This window comes from Lepisma saccharinum, chromosome 9, assembly GCF_977018435.1.
Source record: "Lepisma saccharinum chromosome 9, izLepSacc3.1, whole genome shotgun sequence".
Taxonomy (NCBI): domain Eukaryota; kingdom Metazoa; phylum Arthropoda; class Insecta; order Zygentoma; family Lepismatidae; genus Lepisma; species Lepisma saccharinum.
In genome coordinates this window covers 88,874,309-88,883,930 of record NC_139237.1, presented here as the reverse complement: position 1 = coordinate 88,883,930, position 9,622 = coordinate 88,874,309, and the positions used below count along the sequence as shown (strand labels likewise).

At 40.0% G+C, this 9,622-nt stretch overlaps 1 non-coding gene across 1 annotated transcript; it reads right to left on the bottom strand.

Annotated features, from left to right (window-relative positions):
• Positions 1-1,008: 1,008 nt before the first annotated feature.
• Positions 1,009-1,080, bottom strand: TRNAA-CGC (transfer RNA alanine (anticodon CGC)). Its single transcript has one exon. It is a non-coding gene; the product is annotated as a tRNA-Ala (tRNA).
• Positions 1,081-9,622: the final 8,542 nt, after the last annotated feature.

Here is a 9,622-nt window from a genome sequence, read left to right as displayed (position 1 = left end):
TATTTAAGGGGGCGTCCAGGGAATAAGAACCCCCCTTCCCCCGAAAGACTTACCATGTACTAAAATTAAATAATGAACATATACTTGTCTAGCATTTTTTGTGTATTCGATGGCTATTTATTTCCTCTGAAGTTATTGGATGGCAAGGATTATATTTGGATCATAAGACAGTACCAAAGAAGATTTTCGCACACTTATTAGTACTAATGATTATATGCATAAAATAATAATCAGGAACTTTACTTGTCGTCAACCAGATCTAACATAATTTTTTGTTATGGAATAAATATTCAATTCATTATGTATTTGACATTAAATTCTTTGACACGCAGCTGTTTTTATACAAATTTTGACGTTCTACACGTAAGCTACATAATGATATATTAAACAGTCCTCGTACCTATTCATGTAAAATAATATGATACTAAACAATTTACATATTAATAATATTATTTTAATATCATTAGAATGATTTTAATTTAAACATTATATTATTATTATTATTTAATAATAATAATAACCCATGGCTCGAGGACAGCCCTCGAAAGGGCCTGGCTCTATCTCCCGGCTGCCAGTCTCCCTCCCACAATCCTACCTAGAGGTGTGGAGTTCTTCAACCGGTAATGGGGAAACGTGGGGTTAGCACGTCGAACCCCCAGCCATTGTAGGAGATTTCCGAGACCGGGTTATGCTACTCTCACTCATAGCTCCCCAATTTCCTCACGATGGTGGGTTGCTACCGGCCCTATACACAGGCCGAGAACGCAGAGACTGAACCCAGGCGGACTCGAACCCATGCTATATACCCAAAGCACAGCGCCTTAGACAGTGGTGACGATTTTTGTCGCGCACTGTACCCCCTGTCTACCAAGAGAAAATAAACTGCCCTTCCCAAACCCACTGTTGCCACCCAATCACCGCCACTGGTCTGGGAGCAACCTACATTAGGTCTCAGCTTTGGCGTAAGCTGTACGGAAAGAATCGTGAAAAACTTAGTAAAAAAATACATGGAGGTGCTGGGGTTCGAACCCAGGACTTTCTGCATGCGAAGCAGACACTCTTCCACTGAGTTACACCCCCATATTCTAAGGAACGAGGACAAACTAAATACACCGCAGCAGAGCGGTAACTAGAGATTTCTGCACCCGGGGTGGGGATAGATTTTTGGGAGCCCTTGCAACCATTCAACAGAATAGACTTCAGCTTGTTTATAATTCAAGCACAAAAAAACTCCCCAAATAATTATTATTACTTATTTTCCCTGTTCTAAAGAGTAATTTACACCCTTGGGGGCTCGACGTGCTGACCCCATTACTGGCTGAAGATCTCCACACCTCTAAGCTCTAGGTATAGGATTGTGGGAGGAAAACTGGCAGTCGGGAGATAGGCCAAGGCCCTTACGGGTTGTAGAGCCATAGGTTATTATTAGGGAGCGGAAGTTGATGACGTAAAAAATGTAGGTATATGACCTATAGAATGTCTTAAAAAGTGGGAAATAATGACGTAAAATGCAAAAAATGACCATTAAATTTGTTAGTTTCAGTTTAAAAATTGAAATGAAAAAGGAAATTAAACAATCCAGCCTCTCCTTATCTGATCTTAAATCTAAGTTTGCCCCAGGCGGACATTTCCCCCGACGCAACAAAGACTGTCATCAGTTCAGCATTTCTTTTGCTCGTAAATTTGCAATCCTCCGAGATAAATATAGACCTATGTTCACCTTGGTGAAAAGACTCAAGAATATTACCAAAATGAAAGAAGTGACAAAATATGACGGAACAATACACCGAAATATTGCGAAAAATGACGGAAAAAATACCGAAAATCGGGGAAAATGACCTAAAACCTGAAAATTGGCAAAAAATTCATTTCAAAATTACGTTTTCTGGGTTCTAGACGAAGTGTAATATTGTGTATATTTAATGGGCATCGTGTACGAGATGTCAGAAAAGAGATGACATTTTATCAACTTCCGCTTCCTAGTTGTTATTATGCAGTAATGATAATAACATCATAACCCGTGGCTCGACAGCCCCTCAAGGGCCTAAGCCGATCTCCCGATTACCAGTCTTCCTCCCACAATCCTATACCTAGAGCCTAGAGGTGTGGAGATCTTCAGCCAGTAATGGGGTGACGTGGGGTCAGCACGTCGAACCCCCAAGGGTGTAAATTACTCTATAGAACTCTATACAACCCCCAGCCGTTATAGGAGATAACAGAGACCGGGTTACGCTACTCACTCGTTGCTCCCCAATTTCCTCACGATGGTGGATTGCCACCGGTCCGATACACAGGCCGAGAACCAAGAGACTGAACGCAGGCGGACTCGAACCCATGCCGTTCCGCAGTCCGAGCCCAAAACATTATACCGCACGGCCACGAAGGAGGACTATATTATGCGGTAATTGAGAGTAATTATTACAGAATGAACGTAACACTATTATTTCGGATAGATCAACGTCATAAACACGCTGCAGGTCTGCTTTAGATAGCATAATAGCACACAAGGATAAAGTGTTAATTTATTACAGACGTTACAATATTGAGAATATTTATGTTACGTAATGCAGTGGAAACGCATACTTTCCAAATCACTTCGTAAGCGTCGCATTTATTCCACTTTAGGCTAATCGTAACGATGAGGATGAGCAGTGATGAGAATGAAATCGATGAAGACGCGCACAAAGAGCACCCAAGCCAAAGCCGGGATTTAAACCCGGTGGCTAGATCGGCCCTAAGCCGGTGTTCCATATCAAAAAAAATGTTCGCTACAAAATTTTCCTGACATTTGGAGATCTGTCCAACAAAGAGTTACTCGATCTCCATTCGAAATTCTCGAGGTACAGTCACCAGCAATAGAAATGTGACACCTAGATCCTGAAATACAAATCCCTGCAAATCGTTATGTGTGTTACCTACCTTTACGGCAGTGGCAGAAGTTTCCATTGAAAATTTGCTGTTAAAATCCACTTTTCGCCGCAGAGTTAGGCAACACGCACAGCTCCTTGCAAAGAAAGGTAGTATTTCAGGATCTAGATGTCCCGTTTCTTTTGCCGGTGAGTGTACCTCCGCACCAGAAGGGTCACCATGGATTTTCAAAATGCGACTATTCGACTTACCCCTATGATTTACTTAAATATAATGACGAAAAATATTTTTACGATTCATTCTCCGCTTTCAACATTATTTGCATGTAATGGGGGGTTTCACATCGAAGCGACAGGCGACGTGTCGCTTGAGGATTTCACCAATGGAACGTAAGCTTCTGCTCCCTGTCATGCCGCTTTCCAACAGTTCTGCCTTAAGAAGAAGAAGTAGATGAATTAATTATTAAGCTGTCCTCCCCGTTGGCGCAGTGGTAGCGTCGTCGCATTGTAATCAAGGGGTCCCGGGTTCGATACCCGGTGGAGGTACATTGTGGTTCGGATTCCACTTTAAACTGTAGGTCCAGTCCCGATTAGCCTTTCTGTGCATAAAGTGGACTTAAAACATCAATCAATAAATTATTAAGCAAAATAGTCTAGGATTGTTATTTTTATGGGATAGAAAACTTTCGACTTTCCCCCTCCCACTTCACAAGTTACGCCCATGGCAGGATTACAAAAAAATTACACATTTTGTATTCTGTACAGTCAACGGCAAAGATAATGGTAGGCAATTGTCCACCGCTATTTTCATTACTTCTTTGTTCTACATTCAATGTTGTTTTAAGGCATTGTCCTCTGCTTATTGACGTAATTACTTCAATACCTTATCATCACATTGTGTAATACAGATCGAATGAAAATAATGGTGGACAATTCGCCTACTGTTTCTATTGCTGTTGGGTGTACGTATCTAAGTGTAATGTGAACCTGGATAAAACAATGTAAATTTTAAATGTTTAAAAAACAATCCACTCTACTTGAAAGATCATTGCCTTTACGCAAAGGTGATTGTTACAGCGACCGATAAGATGCTAAGCAATGTTTACTGCGAGCCGTGACGAACCGCGCCGAGCGATCCGTGCCGTTCCGATGGGCAGGGAAGGCCGCCTCTGTCCCGTTACAGTGGATCCACGGAGGATCAGTGACTGGAGAGGAGAGAGGACGATGAACAGAGTTGGCCGAGAAACAAGATAGGAATATGTGCCGGTCGTTGACAGGATGATGCCCGCTCGCGGCGGCGCGGTAGAACAGTCGCAGTGTTGCAAACCGCGCTCGTTTCCCACCGGTGCAGCTGTAAAGAAAATAAAAGGCTGACGTTGGGTTAAGAGTTCATGAATGCACTGAACTGATGCGACGGAATGAATTACGTTCGTTCTTCCTGCATCCTAAGGTGTAGGCAGCCGTGGGAAGTTGCGATTTGCTGGCTGGGGCTCTACGAAAGGGAGCACTTGCCTTTTATTGTAACTTTCGTTTCCTGAATCTACGGGAGATTCGTTTTCGGTTCTAGAGGTTAAAGGGTCCATTCTCTGTAGAGGTGGTGCGGTGACGGGACAATACAAGACCCGAGGCAGTCTCGCGTTCGATCTCCGATGAAGGCACATTTCACAGCGATCACACTTTAAACTGTAGGGCCAGTCCCGATTATTTTATCTGAGAATAAACTGGACTTTAAAAAAACTGACATCTTGGTCTTACATCACGTGGAAATAAAACATCCATCCTTACCTGAGGAGGAAGCGCCTCTGCGCTTGTCAGCAACTGTTAATATTTATTTTAAAAATAGAAAATAAATTACATCGTTCCCTAGCGTGTTTCCAATATTTCTGTATTACATTTTCCCATAAAATCGTACAGGTAACGTACACAGAGGCGACATTTACGTGGTGGGCCTATCAGCCTGACGTGGGGTCAGCACGTCGAACCCCCAGTCGTTGTAGTAGATTTCCGAGACCGGGGTACGCTACTCACTTGTAGCTCTCCAATTTCCTTACGATGGGGGGTTGCCACCGGTCCTATACACAGGCCGAGAACCCAGAGACTGAACCCAGGCGGACTCGAACCCATGCCGTCCCGCAGTCGGAACCCAAAGCACAACGCCTTAGACCCCACGGCCATGGAGGAAGACAATTACTATATAACTTCACTTAAATAAATAAACAAAAAAAAAACATTAATACAACACTAATATGATTTTTTCAAGCTTTAGTGAACGATAAAATATTTGTGTGGTACTCATGATATAATTGGTTCTTATTTTCTATTAATGATGGTAATTTTTGTAACTATTATAATTAATATATAACTACACCTAAATAAACAAAAAAGAGCAGTGATTCAATAACAAGAATGGTTTCCTGAATTTTTGTGATAAAGAAGTGTGGGCCTGCCAGTCCCACCCCACCTCCCCCAGGTAAGTATGTTTCTCGAATGGCACGTGAAGCTAGAGTTAAGTATATTCCATAAAAAGGATCTTACCTGAGCAGCGGCGTCGTCACTAGCTGGCCAATGGGGCTTCAACCTCCCTCCTATCTACCCAAACAGCCTGTAAAAAATATCAGAAGAGACTAAATTTTAAGTATATATTGTTTTTTATATATTAATTAATATTCATTATATAATATACACATATATTTTGTGAGCCATAATTTTTTTATTAAATGTATTAGTAATTTTGGAGTACACGGAAGTTTTGGAGAGACCATTAGCCCCCCGGCGAATTTAATGACGTTCCTAAATAGAGCTAAAATCTAAGAGAAAAGATAGAAAGAGCTAGAAAAGCGGAAGAAGCAACATAAGCAAGGAACATGGAAGAAAGAGGTAAGATAAAGAAATACAGTACAGACAGGGAGCAAGAAAGATGAAGAGAGAAGTGTGGATAGAAAGAGAAACAGAGAGAAAGGTAGAAAGAGAAAGGAGAGGAAGAAAGAGAATGAAGAGAGAGAAACTGAACGAGAAAGATAGGAAAAAGAGAGAAAACAAAGAAAGAGCGAAGGAGAAACAAAGGAAAACCGAGAGAAATATAGAAAGAACGAGATGGAGAAAAGGAAAACAGGGAAATAGAAACAGAGAGGGGAATACTAGTAGGAAGAAAAAGAAAAGAGAGAGACAGGAGGGAGAGGAAGGAAAGTGCAAGAGAGAGACACATTTAAGAACTGCCATTCTGAACTGACAAATACCAGTTTTCAGTTCAAGCGAGCCAAAGTAGAGAAAGGCATTTTTTCGGCAAGGTTTAATATAAAAGAAAATAGGCACTTAAAGTCAAGGTAGTCTAAAGTAGTGCTTTAAAGGCACTCTAAATATCCATTATGAGCCAGAAATATACGTAATATATACATATTCAGTGTGCGAATTTACGTGGGGGGACTTTATCCCGGCAAAAGAAAATTGTTTTGTCCCCCTCAAACAAAATGCAATTTAAAGCATAGAGTATTCCATTTCTTAACTGTGTAACGAACCCAACTAAAAAACAATTCGTGAGTATTAATGCTCAAATCGTCAAATATTTCCCTGTTGAAAGGTATGCATCCTTATGGATTTTAAAGCAGGACGCTATTTTGCAACTGACCAACCTCATCGAGCCAACAACTGGCTGTTTTCCACTTTGAGTTTTCATGGCATAGTGCAGGTATTTCACAAGTATTAAAGTGTTCACAAGAAAATTGTAGGTGGGTTAGGTGGACGTTAAATTTGAACTTGTAGGTAGGTTAGGTGGACGTTAAATTTGAACTTGTAGGTAGGTTAGGTGGACGTTAAATTTGAACTTGTAGGTAGGTTAGGTGGACGTTAAATTTGAACTTGTAGGTAGGTTAGGTGAACGTTAAATTTGAACTTGTAGGTAGGTTAGGTGGACGTTAAATTTGAACTTGTAGGTAGGTTAGGTGGACGTTAAATTTGAACTTGTAGGTAGGTTAGGTGGACGTTAAATTTGAACTTGTAGGTAGGTTAGGTGGACGTTAAATTTGAACTTGTAGGTAGGTTAGGTGGACGTTAAATTTGAACTTGTAGGTAGGTTAGGTGGACGTTAAATTTGAACTTGTAGGTAGGTTAGGTGAACGTTAAATTTGAACTTGTAGGTAGGTTAGGTGGACTTTAAATTTGAACTTGTAGGTAGGTTAGGTGGACGTTAAATTTGAACTTGTAGGTAGGTTAGGTGAACGTTAAATTTGAACTTGTAGGTAGGTTAGGTGGACGTTAAATTTGAACTTGTAGGTAGGTTAGGTGGACGTTAAATTTGAACTTGTAGGTAGGTTAGGTGGACGTTAAATTTGAACTTGTAGCTAGGTTAGGTGAACGTTAAATTTGAACTTGTAGGTAGGTTAGGTGGACGTTAAATTTGAACTTGTAGGTAGGTTAGGTGGACGTTAAATTTGAACTTGTAGGTAGGTTAGGTGAACGTTAAATTTGAACTTGTAGGTAGGTTAGGTGGACGTTAAATTTGAACTTGTAGGTAGGTTAGGTGAACGTTAAATTTGAACTTGTAGGTAGGTTAGGTGGACGTTAAATTTGAACTTGTAGGTAGGTTAGGTGAACGTTAAATTTGAACTTGTAGGTAGGTTAGGTGGACGTTAAATTTGAACTTGTAGGTGGGTTAGGTGGACGTTAAATTTGAACTTGTAGGTAGGGTAGGTGGACGTTAAATTTGAACTTGTAGGTAGGTTAGGTGGACGTTAAATTTGAACTTGTAGGTAGGTTAGGTGGACGTTAAATTTGAACTTGTAGGTAGGTTAGGTGGACGTTAAATTTGAACTTGTAGGTAGGTTAGGTGGACGTTAAATTTGAACTTGTAGGTAGGTTAGGTGGACGTTAAATTTGAACTTGTAGGTAGGTTAGGTGAACGTTAAATTTGAACTTGTAGGTAGGTTAGGTGGACGTTAAATTTGAACTTGTAGGTAGGTTAGGTGGACGTTAAATTTGAACTTGTAGGTAGGTTAGGTGGACGTTAAATTTGAACTTGTAGGTAGGTTAGGTGGACGTTAAATTTGAACTTGTAGGTAGGTTAGGTGGACGTTAAATTTGAACTTGTAGGTAGGTTAGGTGAACGTTAAATTTGAACTTGTAGGTAGGTTAGGTGGACGTTAAATTTGAACTTGTAGGTAGGTTAGGTGAACGTTAAATTTGAACTTGTAGGTAGGTTAGGTGGACGTTAAATTTGAACTTGTAGGTAGGTTAGGTGGACGTTAAATTTGAACTTGTAGGTAGGTTAGGTGAACGTTAAATTTGAACTTGTAGGTAGGTTAGGTGGACGTTAAATTTGAACTTGTAGGTAGGTTAGGTGGACGTTAAATTTGAACTTGTAGGTAGGTTAGGTGGACGTTAAATTTGAACTTGTAGGTAAGTTAGGTGGACGTTAAATTTGAACTTGTAGGTGGGTTAGGTGGACGTTAAATTTGAACTTATAGGTAGGTTAGGTGAACGTTAAATTTGAACTTGTAGGTAGGTTAGGTGAACGTTAAATTTGAACTTATAGGTGGGTTAGGTGGACGTTAAATTTGAACTTGTAGGTAGGTTAGGTGGACGTTAAATTTGAACTTATAGGTGGGTTAGGTGAACGTTAAATTTGAACTTGTAGGTAGGTTAGGTGGACGTTAAATTTGAACTTGTAGGTAGGTTAGGTGGACGTTAAATTTGAACTTGTAGGTAGGTTAGGTGAACGTTAAATTTGAACTTGTAGGTAGGTTAGGTGGACGTTAAATTTGAACTTGTAGGTAGGTTAGGTGAACGTTAAATTTGAACTTGTAGGTAGGTTAGGTGGACGTTAAATTTGAACTTGTAGGTAGGTTAGGTGGACGTTAAATTTGAACTTCTAGGTGGGTTAGGTGAACGTTAAATTTGAACTTGTAGGTAGGTTAGGTGGACGTTAAATTTGAACTTGTAGGTAGGTTAGGTGGACGTTAAATTTGAACTTATAGGTGGGTTAGGTGAACGTTAAATTTGAACTTATAGGTGGGTTAGGTGAACGTTAAATTTGAACTTGTAGGTAGGTTAGGTGGACGTTAAATTTGAACTTGTAGGTAGGTTAGGTGAACGTTAAATTTGAACTTGTAGGTGGGTTAGGTGAACGTTAAATTTGAACTTGTAGGTAGGTTAGGTGGACGTTAAATTTGAACTTGTAGGTAGGTTAGGTGGACGTTAAATTTGAACTTGTAGGTAGGTTAGGTGAACGTTAAATTTGAACTTGTAGGTGGGTTAGGTGAACGTTAAATTTGAACTTGTAGGTAGGTTAGGTGAACGTTAAATTTGAACTTGTAGGTAGGTTAGGTGGACGTTAAATTTGAACTTGTAGGTAGGTTAGGTGGACGTTAAATTTGAACTTGTAGGTAGGTTAGGTGAACGTTAAATTTGAACTTGTAGGTGGGTTAGGTGAACGTTAAATTTCAACTTGTAGGTAGGTTAGGTGAACGTTAAATTTGAACTTGTAGGTAGGTTAGGTGGACGTTAAATTTGAACTTATAGGTAGGTTAGGTGAACGTTAAATTTGAACTTGTAGGTGGGTTAGGTGAACGTTAAATTTGAACTTGTAGGTAGGTTAGGTGAACGTTAAATTTGAACTTGTAGGTAGGTTAGGTGAACGTTAAATTTGAACTTGTAGGTGGGTTAGGTGGACGTTAAATTTGAACTTGTAGGTAGGTTAGGTGGACGTTAAATTTGAACTTGTAGGTAGGTTAGGTGAACGTTAAATTTGAACTTGTAGGTAG